This window comes from Pangasianodon hypophthalmus, chromosome 17 (assembly GCF_027358585.1).
Source record: "Pangasianodon hypophthalmus isolate fPanHyp1 chromosome 17, fPanHyp1.pri, whole genome shotgun sequence".
Classification (NCBI taxonomy): Eukaryota; Metazoa; Chordata; class Actinopteri; order Siluriformes; family Pangasiidae; genus Pangasianodon; species Pangasianodon hypophthalmus.
Window position 1 is genome coordinate 13,171,775 of NC_069726.1, and position 20,364 is coordinate 13,192,138.

Genomic DNA, 20,364 nt, shown 5'->3' on the forward strand with positions numbered 1-20,364 from the left:
AGGAAAATAAGGAAACCCCTTCTTCACAGTTATTTACACACACACACACACACACATATATATCTATCTATCTATATATATATATATATATATATATATATATATATATATATATATATATATATATATAATTATTTTTCTTGCTTCCCCTTTGGACCAGTCAATATCAGCCTTCTGACACTTCTAAACTATTCACTTTCCTACTCCCTTATCCAATAAGAAACCTTTTTACGCTAATTTCGCATTGGCCCCTTGCCCTAGGAGGAGCCAATTAATGTTCTTATCAATACTTTTCCATTTACGTTTCTCATAAAAGCTTGGATCTTAAGCTTGCATGGGCATATTCAGTCAGTCTTTTGATGCCAAGAATGCATTTGAAGTCTTTACATCACTAGAAAGATACTGTATTGATGTCTCAAATGGAAGTAAGGTAAAAAGCATTGTTGTGTGTGTTTGTGAGAGAGAGAGAGAGAGAGAGAGAGAGAGAGAGCTCTATTTATCACTAATTTCATTTCACCAATTTCATAGAAAATTGTAATAGCGGATATATGAGATATAAGAAAATCAAGAACAGATCAGGGCTACTTTCTTATATTAGATATACTATATATATTAAATAAACTGGTTACTGTACACTAGCGCCCACTCCCCATATGTTAAATAGAAATAAAAATTTTTCAATTTTAGAATTTTGCACCTTGCTGTCTTGTGCTCTCCAGTAAACACACCATTATCAGAGCTTATCATTTTCATATCTATCTGCTTTATTAAACTCCTGGGCAACCTACGCCAGTTTTAATTTACCCATTATTACCAAAAGGACATGCACCAGCAACACAAGCAGCCAAGACTGAGCTTTTCTGAATCACTCCTCTGCAAAAGCAATATACACACTGCACACGTGTCTGCACACTCGCTGTCCTTTAATGTCAGGGGTTGAGCGGAGACGGCCGTTATCTGGCCTGACATTTCTCTCAGCGTCTTAATGTAAGAAATGAGATGTGAGGGATGTGTTTGTGCCTGGTGAAGACTCAGCTGCTGTATGAACTTGAAGGCTCTTCTGGAATGGCATTTATCAGGTGCTGTTTTTTTTTTGTTTCACTTCTTACCATTTGCTTCTTTGAATCAGGAAAACCTTGTAGATAAATTGAGGTGGAATTCTATAGTCTGAAACGAGAAGCAGTTGTTGATCTGTCACAATGAAAGACAAATGAAAGTGCAGAGAAGCAGTAGTGGTGGTGGTTGAGAGTGTTGGAACTGTCAGGACAAAGCCCAAGGGCCAGACTGTGATCAGGAGTCAGTACAGTGATGGATGGTTGTGATATTAGATGGGAAAGCTAAAATCTAAAATCTGTCAGAAACTCAACAATGAAACAATTAGCGCTGAGCAATGCATTATATCACTAGGTCTCATCGATGCCATAATTAGAATAATGTAGAGCAAACTATTACACACACACACAAACAGTAAGACAGATAGACAGCTGCATTCATGATTGATTTTTTTTTTTTTGAAGTCTTTGATGCTCTATTGGGATCATGCATTCAGTATTCCCTCCAACCATGCTAAAGAGAAAAATTGTAACCCTTTTGTTCAAACCAGAAAACACTACACACACTTTTGTCCTTTTGTGTAGATTGTATTTTCACAAGACGATGTGTACTTAGCCTGTTTATTTGTCCTCCAAACTATATTTCACGTATGCCTTCTCAGTCACTGCATTGGCGTGTTATGTATGCATCAGACTGAAAAGTATCAGCCCAAATGGAATCTAGGTGGTATTTCACTATAAGGTATAAACACCTGATGTACTGTAACTGTCACTGATCGGTTCCATTAATCTACAGTCTGGGCTAGAAAGTAATCAGCCTCAGCCTCACTTCTTCAAGCTGTTCTGTGTATGACATTGATGGTGCACTTGGTTCCATTGGTTCCATATTGCACTTGGTTCCACAAATGTCCAAAAGAATCACACATTTGTTAACAGCAAATATTCTAAAGTAGATGGCAAAAAATTAATTGATGTCTTTTTATCTTTGAAAGACAGTGAAAGCCCATTTATACCAGATATCCCTGGTTCAGTAGCAAGTAAGGTACAATTCAGATATTTTGTCCATTTATTATGGCTGCAGTATACACTGGTTTATCTGAGCTGGTTTATTTCTTTAGACATAAGAAATTAAAAAATCTATGATGGTATGTTTTTGATGAAGTATTCCACAAATATTGTGATGGACTGGCATCCCATCCAGGGTGTATTCCCTCCCCATTGCCAGTGTTTCCAGATTAGGCTCCGGATCCACCATGACCCTGACCAGGATAAAGTGCCTACTGAATGTGCGTGAGTGAGAGAGTATTGAGAGTATTTCACAAATATTTGTCTCGCCCTGGAATTATCTGGAATCATCAGACTGGAATGTACCCTCTGATATTCAAAATTGTTCAGCCGTCCCTGTAGGTTGTGCCACTACAGTCTGAATAAAACATCATGCCCTGAGGAATCTGAAGGCAAAAAAAAAAAATTTTGCAATTCGCTCACTCCAAAAGCCCTTTTCAGCCTTCTAATGTCGTACACATTTTTGAGATTCTGTGGTCGCTCTTGTTATTGTAAGAGGTTCAGGTCCACTAAATTGGTTGTAGCAGCGATTGATAGACAGTCAAATGGCACTGTAGTGGGACACAGCAGTCAGATAGCAACTCTGTCAGGCTGTTTTTCACCCAGAAAGCTTGGGCAGAGCTGTCAGTGAGGACAATGCTACCTGCTACTGCTTTCTGAAAGATGATGAAGTGTTTGTGTGTGTGTGTGTGTGTGTGTGTGTGTGTGTGTGTGCGCGTGCGCGTGTGTGTGTGTCTGCATGTCTTTTCACAGATAGTACCACACTGTACTGTGCATGCATACTGATAATCGAATTAGACATGTCTGTAGTCTTTGAGAAATGCAATGAAAATCTCTGTTTTCAAGTGACCAGCTGTCGTCATTTGTGCGTCGCTTCTTTATGCAGAACATATGGCACGAGGCTGGATCCGTCCCCTGCAGTTGACATTGCACCATTTGGCACTTTAGAAAACTGGAGCATTTTTCCTCATGCTCAATTTCTGAGCAGCTACTGGCTGCTTCCACCTGTTTAAAGGCTTTAGATCTGAAGACCTGCATAAACCCGCACTCAATCTCCCACCCAGAACACTCCACACTCTTTGAGAACTCTTAATACTCTAATGCTGAGTGCAGACCAGAGCCGGAAATAATCAGCAGTGTCCCAGTTTTTCAGCCTTTCTCCAAGAAAAAACTTCTTCTATTTCTGTTTGTTGGAAACTTAGAGGGAACATAACTTGAGAGGAAAAGTCCACCCTGAAACACATTAAATAAATTGATATTGATATATTTATGATTGTGGTGATTCTGGTGATAATTGGTTGGTTGGTGTATTTTTGTTATTCCTGTGAGAAGTTAGCCGTTATGTGCTGTGCTGAGGTCACACGAGGATATTGCTAGTGCAGTTGCAATGCTGTTTAATAGGAGAAAAAAACTGAAACAATCTCAAACATAACGGATAATGCTCCTTAAATAAAAAGAGCAAGAGCAAGGGCTTCTTTTCTCACTCACCATTTTCCAGTGATGTTCAATGTCATATTAATGAGAAATCCAATGTAGACCTAGTGGAGACTCAACTTTCCAAAATGCCAATCAGCTGTATGAGTTATGGCCGGTTAGTAATCTAAAAGATGACAAGCACGATGGCTTTGATAGTGGTGTAACCATAGGAGTTCCCAAACTAGGGGTCAATATACAAATAGGGCTGTGAGAGAAACTCACAATCTTCTGTTTTGTTTTATTCATTTATTTTGTGAATTAATATTAGAAATATTGCTCTAAGACAGGTTTTGTTACTGGAAGTCACATTCAAACAAGCCTACCTAATTTCTTCTCACTATCCTGACATGCTGTACTAAGCATTGGAATTCAGCGATTAAAAACGGTCAAATTTTCCCATCGATTTACCTCTGCTAAACAAACCAGTGTTACATATGTACTATTCTAGACCATTATTAAGTACTAATATTAACAGATTTTCCTGTTACAGTTAGTGTAGAGATTTTAAAAATCTCTCATGGTTCTCATGGAATATTCCTTTGGTTTTTAGTCACTCATGTTACACATACAGCACTGTGCAAAAGTCTTATGCACATGCAAAGAAACCAAGACTTGGCAAGACTACTTTTGCCAGACCATCATCGGCCGCACAGCATTTTTCAAACAAGTGTAAACAGCATTTTAACAACAGTGTGGCAGTCATGTAGGGTCTAAAAGATATATGCTTCTTATGTGAAATCCTGGAGGTGTAATTTAGCTAAGTACAGAAAACGTATTTGTGTAAGTAAACAGTCAAGATAAATACTGCCAGTATGTAGCTACAAATGCATTCATGCCACAGTACATCCTCACGCCCCTTCATTTAACATAAGATATTAGCTTCGATAATATTTGAAGCAAGGACACACATCTACATGAAGTGACACAACTTTAGCCAGCCTACCTCTCTGCAACTATCCCAAAATTACATGGAGGTAGGCTAGTTTACAACTTTCTCCTGCTATCCCAAAATGACACGGTGGTTCATGTATATCACAGAACTAATTTCAACAATGGGACTCAGTGAGTCAGTGAGCATAAATGCCTCTTCTAGTATGGCCACCTAGGCAGTCTGGCAAAAATAGTAGTCTCTGGTATAATTAGTGTGGTTTTATAAGGATATCAGCTAGTAAGATTTACTGAGCATCTTAGAGAACCAGCCACAGTTCTTCTGGAGACTTTGATTGTCACACTTGCTTCTTTTTTTACATGCAAAACCCAGCAGCTTTCATCATGTTTTTTGTCTGAAAAGTGGTCTGTTACATAATGTGTTTCTTTACTGACATCAGTTTTTTTTTTCTGTAACATTAAATGTTTTTTGGAAAGTAAAGTTTGGAAATATAAAATGTTTTGTACTGACTCAATAATGCAGAAATCAAAAAATAAACATTTATAACAACACATGTACTAAAAATAATAGGGTACATAAGACTTTTGCACTGTACTTTATGTTAATGACATAGAGTAATAAAATGGTCAAATGTCACAGTTGTCCTAAATTATAAATGTGGAATTTAAAAAATTCAACACAGTGAATGGCCATTGCCCAGAAAGTATGGGGACCCCTGTATTAACGTGACAGCTGAAGCCTTGGAAGCTGTTTAAGCAGAGTATACAGATAAACATTTGAGAGAGCCGGACAGACTAAAGAACTAAATCACTGCTGCATCACTCTCTTTACATAGAGATTAGGAGTAATTCCTACTGCGGGTAGTTTACAGCATTGTGGGTTGAAGAACATGTTGAAGAAATAAGTTTAAACAAGGAAAAAAATCAACTCAGAATTTCATTATAAATTAAATCTTGGACACTGAAGATGTGGTTCAAGGTGCAAGTCGTTCAAGGTGGATGTTTTTCCCTTTAAGATTTTCTTTGCTTCACTTTCATTCATTCATTCATTTCATTCAGCATCATACAGGTGAGATAAAACCATTCACTGAATGACATTCATTTTCATCCTGGCAAAAGGTGTTAGGATTTTATTCAATGTACCCCTTTTTGCTCAGCCAATTAAATAAAATGATTTCATGGTTTTTAATGGTGAAATGACCTTGGAATAATGCCCCTTTATTTCTTTGTTTAAGAGATACATTAGAGTGAGCTGATTTAGTGCACTACCTTAACAGCCTGGGAGGCTACAAGAGCTGGAAAGTTTTAATAGGATTAAGATATATCAGTTTCAAAGCACAGTGAATGAAGCGCTCTTTGAAAGTGGCTTTTATGATATTGCACGCTGCTGGAAGCGTATGATGTGTTTGTTTTTATGATGAGATCTGTGTGTTTATTGCTTTAGGTTCTCACAGAAACCACACCAGTGCTTATTATGGGATCTAATGCTAATAAATGCATGTATTTATTTATTTATTTATTTATTTATTTACAAAATGGTTGACTAATACCACCATATTGTTTTAGGCTATACACTGTAGGCTTGAGTAGTGTAGCAGTAGAAATGAGACATCTGTAGGACTATGAATTTAAAATACTGTTTCTAAAGAACTATTTATCAGTCATGTCAATGCTTAGCAGTTGTACAGTGTGACTGATTAGAATTTCTGGCAGTTTCCCAACCAAAAAAAAAAAAAAAATGCAGACATGTCTCAGAGACAGAACATTTTTTAGCTTGTAGTTAACTAGCGAGGTTAGCTAGTTTACACTTCTGTGTGTTATTGAAAGCCTTTGCATTAGCTAAATTACCCAGCTAGCTAGCTTTTTGTTTAAAAGTGCATTTAACAGCTCATTGAGAAAACAGCAACATCTAGAAATTTTCATCTAGAAATTAAAGCTACTCATTTATAAATTTTCTGACTATTCTGACACTTCTCCTAACATTCAGCAACAGAACTAACTAGCTGCTAACTAGCTAGTTTTATCAGCACAGTTCCAGTACAAATACTGAAACTTTTCTATTTTGCCTATCTAACCAGATCGGATTTCTCTAAGCTTGTGCTCAGTTTAAGTTAGTAGTTGGTAATAAATTGTGATAGGATTAACATGCTTGCAATTAGCAATAAAATCAGCCAGTGTTATCACCATTTCCATAAAAAGCACATATTTGTTCTGATGAGATTTATATATGCTCTTGCAATCCAGAAATTTGAAAATGCTGTGATATAACAATTTGGCTGTCTTCCCCATAATACACTATGTTATAGTTTCAGGTCAAATGTATCATTTTTTTCCACAGGTACCAGTCACGTTGTATATAAATAAGGGAAAAAAAATGGCAATGCCTCAGTGGCCATGTCAAATAATCCATGCTGAAAGAAGATGGGTTTGTGTGGGGTTACACTGTGGTCTCAGCCATGCTTCCTGATAGCCACACAAAGATGGTGAGAAAAATAAGAAGACCGCCAGAGAAGAAATAGAGGTCAAGGGGAGAGATTAACTTACACGCTATGCCAGTGTTCCTCGGTGTGGTGTCAGGGCCCAGTCTTTCTCCTCAGAGAGGCCATCGTGTACTCAAGCGTCCTGCCTGATGCAGTTTTGTCCTGAGACATCATAAATCACCAGAAAACGCTTGCAAATCAGGCACAACTCAGGTATCATTAGCAACAGAATAGCATAGAGGCTGCGGCAGAGGGTTTGTAGCAGAGTTGTGGCACTGCGGTTAAACCTCATTTTGCCTGACATGATTAGCTCTCAGAGGGCTTTTCTCTTTGGCAGCCCCCCATGACGCTGGTGGAAAAGGCCTCAGCCTGGAGCTGCTTGACACTCCACTTCAAGAGACTTCATTACAACTTAATAACGTGTCATCGAGAGCTTCTCCTCCACGTCCAGCTCTGACTAATCCTTAAACGGGCCTAATTCATCATCCTCTTGTAGTGTGAATTTAAAATAATCACCGCAGTTTTTCACTTTATTGAAGATCTCGCTTAGGATAATAAGAAATGTAATATGCGCGGAATTTAGTCTTGCAGAATGTACACTGTGTTTGGACATCTTCCCTTTCATTCCTAATACACTGAAATGTAATTTGTTCTTTCAAGCACTTTAAGAGATTCAGACCTCTTCTAACGACATTTGTACATTTCCCACAGTTGTCTGGCATCATTATAAGAGGAACGACAGATGAGCGAGGCGCTGTTTACTTTAATAAAGCACAGCTCCTTAGTAGACAGTACATCTGACTGGATGCTTATGATTCAGCCTCTGCTTCCTCTGAGGGCAGTGTTACCAGCATTTACATGGGAAATAAATGCAGAGTGCCTCAAAATGGATAACAAATGCTGCCATATTGTATTTTTATGCTCTTTTGACTTCATAGTTCTTATGGTAATAGTGTTTTGTTGTGAGAGCTGCTTTGGTGCATGTGAACTATGGTTTTATTCATTACAGAATATATCTTGTCCTCTATTTGTGCTGCTCTCAAAAAAAAAAAAAAATCAGATAACACAGTAACACTGATAATGAATAATTTATTGGGTTTTTGGGGCAAGTGTGTAGAAATCCATAGTTGTGAATTTGAGAAAGGTGATTCAAGAAGAACAGAAGGCACTGCTTTCAAATAGTGCTGAAATAGAGCACAGACGTGGAAACATCTGTGGTTATCACTGGCCTCGTTAATAATGCAGATGCTCTCTGCGGAGCTGAGAGCTGGGGCCTACAGCGAGGATTCTGATTGTTGATCCTCCATGTTTATGTCTCTGTACACAATGAAATTCCCTGGTAATAGTCACCCATCCCCCTCTCTTTCTTTCTGCAATTACATGGATGGAACCGAGGACTCATGTTAAGGGTTTCTTAGTGAGAATTGTAAACACTTGGAGCACTTCAGACCTGCTTCCTGAATGCTCTACAAATTCACCCTGTTGCAGTTTTCTTGAAAAATCCTTACATGAGCTAAATTGTAGCTATTATTGCTAGTAAAACTTGAATCCCCTTTTCCATCCACGTTGGATGTTTTCACTTTAGATCTCCATGTTCCAGGCTGTCATTTGTACAGCCTGTCACTTTTATCATAGTGAGTGTTAACCAGTGAAAGATGTCTGAAGAAAGTTAATGAAGAAGTAAGGTTCAGTTTATAATATTGGGGAAATGTCATGATATTTAATTACATTGCGTCTTAAAACTTGACTAATTTTATCATTTAATATTTGAATATCTGTAAGAGATACTAAACAGATAGTGGGTTGACTTGTGAGTTAAGGAGAGAGGAAAACATCTTTAAGCATTAGTCAATCAAGTATACTTTCTCCACTGCATTAAACAGTTCCTCCTGTCGGTGGTAGTGCACGTTTTTATGGGTTTGACAGACATAATATAGTGAAATATAGTGAAAACAGAAATATTAATATGTTTATTGATGCATTATCTCTCTTTTTTCAGTGAGCTTCTTATCTGACCACTTGCTCCAGCCCTCAAGAGAGTAAAAAACCACCCACTCTTGAGACTTTTTTAGTTCCAATGCGCATCTCTCAGTTGTACACCAGTGCTGCTCTCTGCATTAGAATATTGCCAGACATGACTTTTCTTTTTCATATTTTCTCGTGTGGACATACGGCATAACAAACAACTGAACAGTGATTTCAGTATAAACTGGGTTAGCTGGGTATTTGAATACCCATGCACACCCCTTCTCAAAATGCTTATACGTATTAATAGCATCTGTATAATAGTACTTCATAGGTGGTGTGGCATATGATTGGACATGTAGTAGTAGGTAGTATGGATTTGGGACATATCCATGATGAAATGTGTAAACAATCACACGATTCCCCTCATTTATGGTCATAGATCAGTAATTATTAAAGGTTCTGTGGTGGTGCTAAGCAGCTGCTTATGTTGCTTATTAGGTAGAGCAGGCTCTGCACACCATGATTTAAATTTTCAACTTAAACAGCTAGAGAAACATTAGAGGGCAATCTACATGCACAAACCTAAGAACTTGTTCAAGAAATTTTGTGCTTGAAGTAGGGTGCAGAGTATCTGTATTTGCAGAAAAAAATTAAAAGTTATACTTATTCAGTGATGGGTTACACACATATCTAATTCAATTCTTAGAAAAATCTGGGCTCCCTATTCAGATGATGTATATTACCTACGTGTAGTTCTTAATGTAGCCACAAGATACTAAATTGCGGTCCTAAAATTGTAATGTGTTTATGAGATGTAGGCTATTTTATCGTGCTTTTAATTTGCTATTTTGAGTTGTCGAATTAGTAAAATAATGCCAATAGTTTTGTTAATTCCATGTGCTCTCCTGCAAAGAAAAAGTGCTGACAGTTTAAAGGATAAGCTTACCAAGCATTTATCTGCTACACTTACCGCTCACTTTACTTGTATTTCATAATTTTATGAATAAATAATTTGATTCTCTAGATAAGCAGTTTCTCTAATTAGCGTGCTGTCCCCTTCATTGTCCTTTTTGTGGATTTTAAAGGGATAATATTGTTATTAATTAATGAATGGTCAATATGTAATTAATTTCTTTATTTACTTAATGAATAATGCCATATTTATGTATTTAATATTGGCCTCAAATTCCATTCCATAGTTTATGGGTTTATTTACATCCCAAAATATACATTTCTGTATGACTTATTGGTTACATCAAACATTAGACTGCTGCTCGCTGGAGCCAATATCGATTAAAATCATGCTCAGAATTGCATGTAACTGAGACATGCCGCTCTTGTAGGCAAACTCCACCCGCAAATCTCGCACAACTCTATGAATAGCACTCAATTCTGTAGATCAGAATATGATGTGTGCAATTTCAGTACAAGCTCCTTACTATACGTGTGTAACTCAACTCTGAATACAGCTCATAGTGGATATGCTGTCTTTTTCATCATGCATATGATTTAAAGGACATGACATTAATGACTTGCATTTGTAGCACGTCTTTTGGAAGGAAATTATATGAAATACATATACCATCTATAAACATCGGCTTAGCCTCAGAGTTACTGCTTAAAGTCCAGTGCAGTTTCCTTGAAGCTGCTCTGAGCAATATAGTAGGTCCTGTGCATCAGTGCTGCCCTTTGAGTCACACTCCGCTTGTTTTAATTAGACACAGAGGCAGTAAAGCTGATTATTGATTGCTTTTTCCCCCCCTAAAGGTCATAGATCTAAGGGAGAGTATGTGAGGAACAGGTTGGCAGATCTCAGATTAAATGATGACGTTAAATGGAGTGTGTGTGTGTGTGTGTGTGTGTGTGTGTGTGTGTGTGTGTGTGTGTGTAGGCGAGGGGTGGGTTCTGGCTGATCAATGCGATGCTACTGGACCCTTCGTTAAAGGGCCAAGGAGCTGGAAATAAATTACTGAGCAGCGTAAAGCAGCGGCGACACAAGACACTGAAAGGATGCAGTCAGTTTGGCCTCAGATACCATTTATCACTTGGAGACTCATGGACACAAACACACACACACAACCCGCTCTTGCTCCACAGTCTGCCTCTCTACCTGTCTCTGTCTCTCTCTCTCTCTCTCTCTCTCTCTCTCTTTTTTCCCTCCCATTTCCGCCCTCATTTGATTGGATGTCTGCTAAATGTCCGTTCAGACACATGGCCCTAAATGGGATAAGAAACTTGAATATGAATCAGATATGTACCAGAACCTGGATTTCACTCATCTCATAGTTCACCTGTTTCACCATACACTGTGACCTCTCCTGAACACCTCCAGGATAATTGCGTGGCTATTTATTTATTTAAATTTTTTTTGTTACATCTTTTGGGGTAATTAGGGAATTGTATAAGAAAGCATTTTAAATTTTTTTTCCTGTAACTTTTTTTTTTCACTGCTGAGGATGCAGGTTTTTATCACCATACATCAAATTAAAGTGTCCCCATTCTGTCAGCAGCTCAGCCAGGAGAGAGAAAAGGAGTTTCTTGGCTGCAAAAGTGTATTTTTCTCTCTCTCTCTCTTTTCTCTCTCCCTTTTTCTACAAATGGAATGCAGGTCAAATACAAGTGTGAAACCAAGAAGATGCAGCCTTTAAAGTAGAGGAACGTGAAGGAACAGAGTAGACATGTTTTGCTTTGGTTTTTTTTTTGGTCTTGAGACAGCGTGTGTGTGCGTGCGCTATGTTCTACCTGTGTTAGGCTGAGATAATGTTAAATACCTGATTTTTCATGCACTTCTGTTTCTCTCTCTCTCTTATTTCTTATCCTCTTTAAGGGTAATTAGCTCATCTACACCCTCTTAGTTTCCTTTAAGCACTTTAGCCCCACATTTCTACCCACCAGGTAAAACTAGTGTGGCAAATTGGCTTAAAGAGAAATCATTCCGATTACTTTCCTCTCTGCAGAATGCTACTGCTGTTTTTTGAGCCTTTTGTTCTCACCAAGAAGATAATGCACTGTCGTTTTACGCACCGTGGTGCTCAAATGAGAAGCGTCTCTGAAAAAGGCAAACAATGTTCCTCTAAGAAAATAAGATTTAAGCATTAGCGACCGCTTAGTTTTATGTAACTCAATAAAGGTCTTTTTTCCCTTTCATTACCAACACATTCGGTGCTACATTTGGTAGCATGGGCTTGGCAGTTTCAGTTAGAGATGAAGCAGCATTTTTTTTCCCTCAATCTGTTCTGAGCTGTTCATTTGAAAGCTGAATCATGAGGAGTGTTTGTTTTTTGTCATGGCAGGGCATGATGTTGGAGAGTTGTCAGGTTCTAATCTTTTATGAGGGCCTCCAGTGACCCCATCAGTGTAGCGCAGTGACCCGTGTTGGGCCAGAGAGACGCTTCTTGCCGATCTGTCACACTAACACGGGGGATCAATGGTGCACTGTCACGACAGAGTAGTAATCCTCCACAGTTTTACTCACACTGGTCCAAGTGTGCGTCTCTGCATCACTGCTTAAAATGGCATATAGATTGTATGAGAAAGATTTCTTTTGTCTTGATGAATCACCACCTGCGATAAGAAATATTACTATAAATAATAATATGGCATGCCAAAACAATTAATGTGCATTAAGCAGTATTTTTCAAAATCTGTCAAGATTAGGTTTCTAACAGATAAATAGGTGAAATTGAATAAGACTTTAATTATTTATTTACTCCTTGAGCCTAATGCCACTCTCCACCAAACTGATGAAAATATAGCTCTACAAAGAAGTGCACTTCCCAACAGAATGTAAATAAGTATGAAAACAATCAAACATGGATTTTTTTAAAAAAATGTTAAATTAAAAAAAAATCACCTCTACTAATGCCTTCAGGATTTAAAAGTGCAAAAAAATTAAAGGTGACTGGCAGGTAAGTGAGTATTTAAATATGTTAAAGTACTGAATGCATGAGGTTTTTTTACAGTTACTCTCATTTTCAACTGGTTTAATGGCTTGACCAGGGAAAATGTCATGGCATCAATGATGTCTTTTCCACCCTTACTTCTTTTCCAATAAGGAATGCCTTTTTAAATATGTTTTTTTTTTTTTTTTTTTTTTTTTTTTTTACTTCAGCGCTGTTTCTGGATGTGGTGCTGTTCACTGTGTTGTCAGGATTTCAGCCCACTCTCAAATAAATACCTATTTCCTTGACATGCCAATCTTGTCTTTGCATATTTTACAAGCAAGTGTTGTTTGCAAATCCAGGAGTTCCATGTCATGAGGTCTTATGAGCTTTAAGCTTTGGTATTAGCATAGTTAGCATTGTTAGATTTGTTAGCTAATCAATAGGCCAATCAATCAGCTGCCTGAAAGCCAAGTTATAACACTATAAATACTCAGAGCTTGGCTCATACTGAATTACTAGAATGGGCAAGAGTGCCTTCATTGTCCTATTTTTTTTGTGATTTGTTATCTAAAGCAGTCAGTTCAAGCAATTCAACACTTTATACAGATTGTGTTTACATACCAGTCCGGGCACAACATTGTTAATTCCATGTCCAGGTTCATCCCCTTCACAAATAAAAATATTCCATCATGGAAAATTGCTGCCAGTGCTTATTGTGGTTTTACTGTGTATTTTTGTCGTTAAGTTTTTTCAATTTTTTTCCCCCAATTTTTTCAATTTTTTTTTTTTTTTGCTCACAGGAGAATTATCAGGCTGTGCTGAGTGCTTGCTGATTTCAGCCATATTTTTTCTTTCCAAAAATACTGAGATGGAGGCAGAGTGAAGGAGAGTTGGGAAATGTCTATAAATTGACTGACAGGAGGCGCATGTAAACACAAACAAGGAGCATAACACAGTTTTCCAAACAGGTTTTCTCAGACACATAATACACTTGTGCTGAGAATATGGATTAAACAATTATTGTTCATCATGTTCTACATATTTTTCAGGTTATTTTTACAAATAAAAACAACAATTTCTCCTTAAAAACAGGACCCTGTTACATTACGTACCATACCATCATGCCTAGGGGCAATTTAGCATAACCAGTCCACCTAATGGCATGTTTTTATGAGGTGGGAGGAAACCAGATAACCTGTAGGTAACCCCTGTGGACACGGCGAGAACAAGCAAAACTCCACACAGACAGTAACCTGAGCTCAAGATCAAACCAGAGACCTTGGAGCTGTGATGCGGCATCGCTACCTGCTACATCACCGTGACGCCTCGTATGAGGTATATTGATATTAATAATGATATGTGGTTATGCTGATGATCGCATATCATTATTGATATCAATGTAAGTATCGCTCCAATACAGGCAATGCATTACAATGATTGGCTGAATTAATTTTGGAGAGCCCAGGGTCAAGAATGATGAATAAGCTTGCAGGCTGTGCATAATGATCCAAAGCTCACCTTTCTTATGGCGTAGCTTGCCTATTCATCTCTGAAAATTGGACCCGATCCTTCTCTCTACAGAGGCAGCTTGGTTATTTGTTTTCATATTCTTAGACTCCTTTTAAATGACAAAACCATTACATACTCATTTTCACTCATGTGGTCTTGTAGGTCCCTTCTGAATCCAAGTAGATGTTATTGAATGCAATTCAGCTCTTGAAACCCAGAGGTTAAAACACATCACTAGAGTTTATTCCATTATATCATTTTGACCGGTGCCACAGAAGGACCCGGATTCAAGCATCACGTCTATGTGTTTGATTTCCTAAGGGTTTTGATGCTGTTTATGATTTTATTATGAAGTGGGATCAGTGTGATGTTGGGGGAAAAGGAGACTATGGCAGCATAATTTAAAGTCTTGGCTATGTGAAGCCTTTCTTTATCGCAGACACTGTGACACATGATAGGTCTTCCTGTCTTTTTCTGATGCTCCCTATGTCAATTTTTCTCTCTATATATCCCTGTATCTGTCTTTTAGGTTTTTTTTTCCTCTCTCTTCTTCTCCTTCTCTTTCTCACTCTCTCTGGCTTTCATGGCCAACTAAAGACCTACAGATTGAAAAGAATCTTTTTTCACTGAATGACTTTTAAATATCCCATCATTCTGGCAGAACGTCTGTCTCAGAAATTGATGGTGTAAACTTGAAGTTGCTCTTCATATCTGCCAATAACCTCTAATTATTTCTCCATTAGCCCGTCCATGCAAGTTTTGCTAAATATTACCTTACATGTAAGGTAGAAACTGAAAACATTTGAAAGCATTTATTTGCTCTTTAATTTCCTGTTGTCCACCAGCTTGGTTATATTCCCTTGGCCCTAGTAATATGAAACTGTTCCCAAGAACTTCACTCAGACTTTATGCATATTTTCTGTACTTTAATACCATATAGCCGAAAAAAATAAACAGCTTGTCATTCTACATCATTGTCTTCTTAAGTGGAGGCCCTGGAGATAATGACACACCTCTACTGCTCAGCCTTGCAGATACAGGGAAGGAGAGAGAGTTTTTTCATATATGATTCTTATAAATTTCAAGGCTTGGCTTATTTCTCCTGAGTGAGAGTGTGTCAGGAATGCAAGTGCAGGTAAACGTTTATTTATAATGACACAAAGCGAAACACAAAGACTAGGAAACATGAACGTGAAACTACTAGTCTAGACAACAGCATTGTGTGACTTTAAATACTCATGCTAATTAGACAACAACATGATACAGGTGCTTGTGGTCATGGTGTGTGCAGTGAGCATGTGACGTGCAATAGCTTGTGAGTGCTATAGTCCAGCGCCATATCAGTGCTACCGTGACAGAGTGGCTTTGTTGGATTTCTTACAAAGTAAAAAGTACAACAAATAACACTAAACTCTTCAAATGATTTATGTGAAATCATGATGGAACTGTCTGCCTTGCTGTTATCAATACAGGGCTATTGAGGAAGAAGTTAATTCGGGTAGGAAGTAAAACAGAAGATAAAAGTCAGTGTTTGTTAACGATTTCGCAAACTGGAAGGCACAATGTTTGTGTTGCTGCTTTTCTTTTTAATGACTTGTGGGAAAACTGTTGTTTTATTGCCTAAAAAAGTACTCTGTGCTATATTTTAACTTGGCCCAGGACCATTAGAAGGAATACTCCGGATAGATATTGCACACAAGTGGGATTATTTATCAAGATATAATCAAACAATGCCAACGACAGCACGCATTACCGGGGGTTTTGAATACTTCTTACCGGTGATAGCTAATTATATAAACACAGAGTCAGGTGTCTGTATTAGACCTTATGGACTTAAGGTAATTGACTAATCCATTTCAATTCAGTTTTATTTCTATAGTGCTTTTAACAGTAGGCATTGTCATAAAGCAGCTTTACAGAAATCTGGATGTAGATTTAGATGTCTAATGAACTAACCAGGTGAGACAATGGCAAGGAAGTACTCCCTGAGACTAGAAGAAGAAGAAACCTTGAGATGAACCAGAATAAAAAGGGAGCCCTTTACGTTCATATAGAGAAAAGGCAAAGTACTAAATGAGTTGAAAAGGTAAACATATTTTGAAGGTGTCCTCAGAGCACAGGCTTCATGGTTCTTAAAGGTGCAAGTCTACAGGAAAAGGGTCAGTCTTAGGTATAAACTGTTTTTTGGGAAATACAAGTATTTAAAGTAACCGTGTGAGATTATCCACGACTGTAAGAGGTGAGTCACAAATGCAGAAAGCTCCACATGAAGAAGCAGGAAGAAGAGGCAGGTTTTGGTGGGCGAGGTAAGCTACCGCAGAAGTGTGTCAGGATCTGGCACCAGCATAACATTAGGCAGCCTGACTGCATGTACAGCTTGACAGAGAGATGGAACAGATTATTAGGCGTGCTCATACAGTGGCTTAAAAGAGTGCATATTGTAATTCAAGGATACTGTAAGTGTGGACCCCAGCAGGTCTAGCTATGGCTGAATAACCATTCAATTCTTTATAGGTCATTAGTAGTGTTTTATACTCAATGCAAACTGTGGTGTGGAAAAAAACAGGGCTAATATGGTCAAACTCTCTGGTTCTAGTAAAATCTCTGGATTAAAATGAAGCTTGTTTATGCACCTAATGTACCTAATGCACGATACAGGTCAAACTCTCTGGTTCTAGTGAACTCTTTGGATTAAAATGAAGCTTGTTTATGCACCTAATGCACCATACAGAGAGCAAGGGGTTACAATAGTCCAAACAAGAGGTAATACAAGCATGAACTATTTTTATGCATCCTATAATAGCATATTTCTTAGTTTATCAGTGTTTCTGGGATGGGGGAAATGGCTGTCCTAGTAATTTTATCTATGAGAGCTTCAAATGAGAGACTAGCATCAAGAGAAAGGCCCTCAAAAGTTACTACATGATGGGAAAACTTTCTCCTAACTGCATGTGGCCATAGAAGAAGTACTTCTGTAAGAAATACATAGGAGAAAGTGACTCAGTGTCCAGTGTCTAATGGCATTCACACCCTCCGCAGCTTTATTAAGTCAGCATCTGTCATCTGGTTAGGCTGAAACATGCAGTCAGCTAATACCATGCTTATGAACAAGTGTATATAAATTAAATATATAAATTTAAAAAAAAAAAAAAAAACAGTGGTCCTAGAACGGAGCCTTGTGGAACACCACACTTTACTTTTGTATACATAGAAGTCACAATTAAAGTTTACAAATGAATCATGGTCCATTTATATGATTGTATTGGCCTTTTAAATTGTCTGACATTAAATTCATACTCTAATATTTTCACATTTGTCATGTTCAAAATTCATCACTACTGCATACATGTTGGTTTACATACACCGACCACTTTTATGACCTATTATAAACACCTGTACACCTGCATCTCAGCATCTCAGCATGCACTGCATGGCAAAACTAAAGGCAGATTGGATACAACAGCAGAAGACCACATTGGGTTCCACTCCTATCAGCCAAGAACAGGAATCTGAGGCCACAGTGGGAAAAGGATCACTGAAATTGGGGAGTTGAAAATTGGAAAAAGACCAGGCATCATTTTCCCAATCATCTGCCTTCCAGTTTAGGTGATTCTGTGGCTGTCTTATTCCTAGATAACTTTGCTACTGCACTAAATAAAAATCTTGGACTATTTTAGTTATCATTTATTAGGGTGGAAAGATAAGCTAATCTTGTGGCAATAAGAGTCTTTCTATAGTTAAGAGGCCTTCCGTCCATACAGTTTGGAAGATTACCAGTTCAGGTTGACACCATTTGGTTTCTAATTATCCACTGGCCTGCAGGTGCTAGCTTTTGCTCCCTTATTAGCAGGCAACATTATGTAGTGTAGTGACAAACCATTGAGTGTAAGCACACATACATTTGGTCGAGTTCTGAAGGGTCAGAGGGCAAACCAGTCAAAAGCAATAAATATGGAAGTTTGTCAATAAAGCTGGGTACAGAAGCCGACTTGAAGCAAAGTGCACATATTATGACTAAGAAGCAGTTTAAATGAAATGAGGTAGTGATATAAAATATTTAAAGTGAAACTTTCAAGTGAAAGTTTGCAAATTTTGTTTAGAAATTCAGAATAAGGCCTTCATGGCCTGTATAAACTAATTTGTAAGAATTAATTAAGAGTCTTCTTTTTCGTGGCTACATTAGTTATGTCAATAAAAAGGTATTTCATATTTCAAAGTTAAAATTATATCCACATTTCTGGGTAATGCCTAGGGTATTATTATACATATCTGTGATTCCTCCTCCTTACCTATTTAGATGTGGGTGTATACGGCTGTGACTGGGAGGTCTACCCTAATTAAAAGTTATGTACAAATTATTCCTGTGATTATACCTTTTTTGGTTGTGCAGTCTGTTTGAGTTTGTTCTCTTCACTAATTTCTACAGCTGAGGAATGTTCATATTATACAGTTGTGGTTATCTGCCATTTCTAGTGAAAGTGTTTCGCTTAAAAGAGATGAACAGTAACTAGCCTTGCCTGTTCTATTGAATATCATCTCTGTCTTTTACTCTCTTTCTCTCTTCCTCTGTTGTAAACCTCAGTTCAATAGTACTGTAACATCCATTCCTTCTCAACACCCAGCAGAAGAGTAATCAGCTAATCAGCACTTCCTCCCCCTGCCTGAGGCATTGCTGGGCCCTAACTGAAAGACAGTTAAAAATGAAAACTCTGTTTTAATTAGAATGTGTATCGACTATGTCTCAGCTAATGAAGAGGTTCATGGACACTGTGTGACGTTATTTATATAAGTGTCGTTGTGTGACTTCACAAGTAATGAGAATCAGAAGGAGAAAAAAAAAAGCAAGAGACAGTGAGACTGAGACACAGTTTTAACAGTCCTTTACATTGTAACATGACTATCATTATTGAGTGCTCCCTTGTAATCCTCCATCTTCTCAAACCCACAAAATCACCAAGAGAACTGTGACTTTGCATTCCAGCTATTTTTGTATCCTCAACAATATTTTACAATGCATCTGAGTTACGAGCTGCTTCCCTCACCTGCTTCCCTCACCTGCTTCCTACTATAATAAACTGGCGTCTTGACTTGACCTAAAATTAAATAAATTGATGATGATGATGATTATTATTATTATTATTACTTATACAGTTTGGAAAAGCAAAACTGAAACTGTGTGTGCTAATAACCTCATAACCCATACTTGACTAAATAAATAAATAAATAAATAATCAGTGGCTTATGGGATTATACAAGATTAAATCATATATTATGTTTTTTACTGTTTCACATTACTAATGCATCTAATACTGCTCTAACAAAAGTGAAAAATACTGTTAGCAGTATGAATTAATGAAATTGTGCTTTGACAAGTGTCATCCATTATGATGTTGCATGTATGACTTACAGCAGCACCGAGCAAGTTAGAGCAAAGCTGATAGGCTAAGATAAAACTTACTAAATCAAATATATATTTGCAAAGTGCATTCACAGGGAATACGGAGCTATTTTTTAAATGAATAAAGAGACTTGTGATACTCTGTCCAATTATTATTTACAATAATAATACTTGCTTCATGTTTGTCTGTTTACGAGAGATGACAATGTAAATAACGGATACAATTTGTAGAATATCATGGTGGTGTTAATACTATATTTTGAGATTAAATCTACACTCTTAGAATAAAGGATTCTTCAAGTGTACTATTCAAACTATGTGAGCGCTGCCATGGCAAGGCAGGTGTGTTCATTCTTGTATATATCTGGTATAAAAGTAATTCCTCATCTTAAAAAGACTGTTACTAATGAAAGTTTTTTACTTGGTTATGCATAGTTATGCTAAAAATTTGATGAGAAAACTCATAATCTTTAGTAACCTTTGTTTAAAAGCAGAACCACAGCAGAAACACTGAAGCTCTGAGTCGGGGATGGGAATTGTTGTCTGAAAGTATTGAAAGATCACCTCAGGAATTCAAAGTTTTAGTCTTATTTTAACATATAAAAATAAAATGCATATGTTGTTTCATTTTTGATGGCACAGGC

The 20,364-nt window shown here is 37.5% G+C and overlaps 1 protein-coding gene across 3 annotated transcripts in view; it reads left to right on the forward strand.

Annotated features, from left to right (window-relative positions):
* The window catches only part of opcml (opioid binding protein/cell adhesion molecule-like), a 221,030-nt gene that overhangs the window by 176,542 nt on the left and 24,124 nt on the right, over window positions 1-20,364 (forward strand). The window lies entirely within an intron of this gene.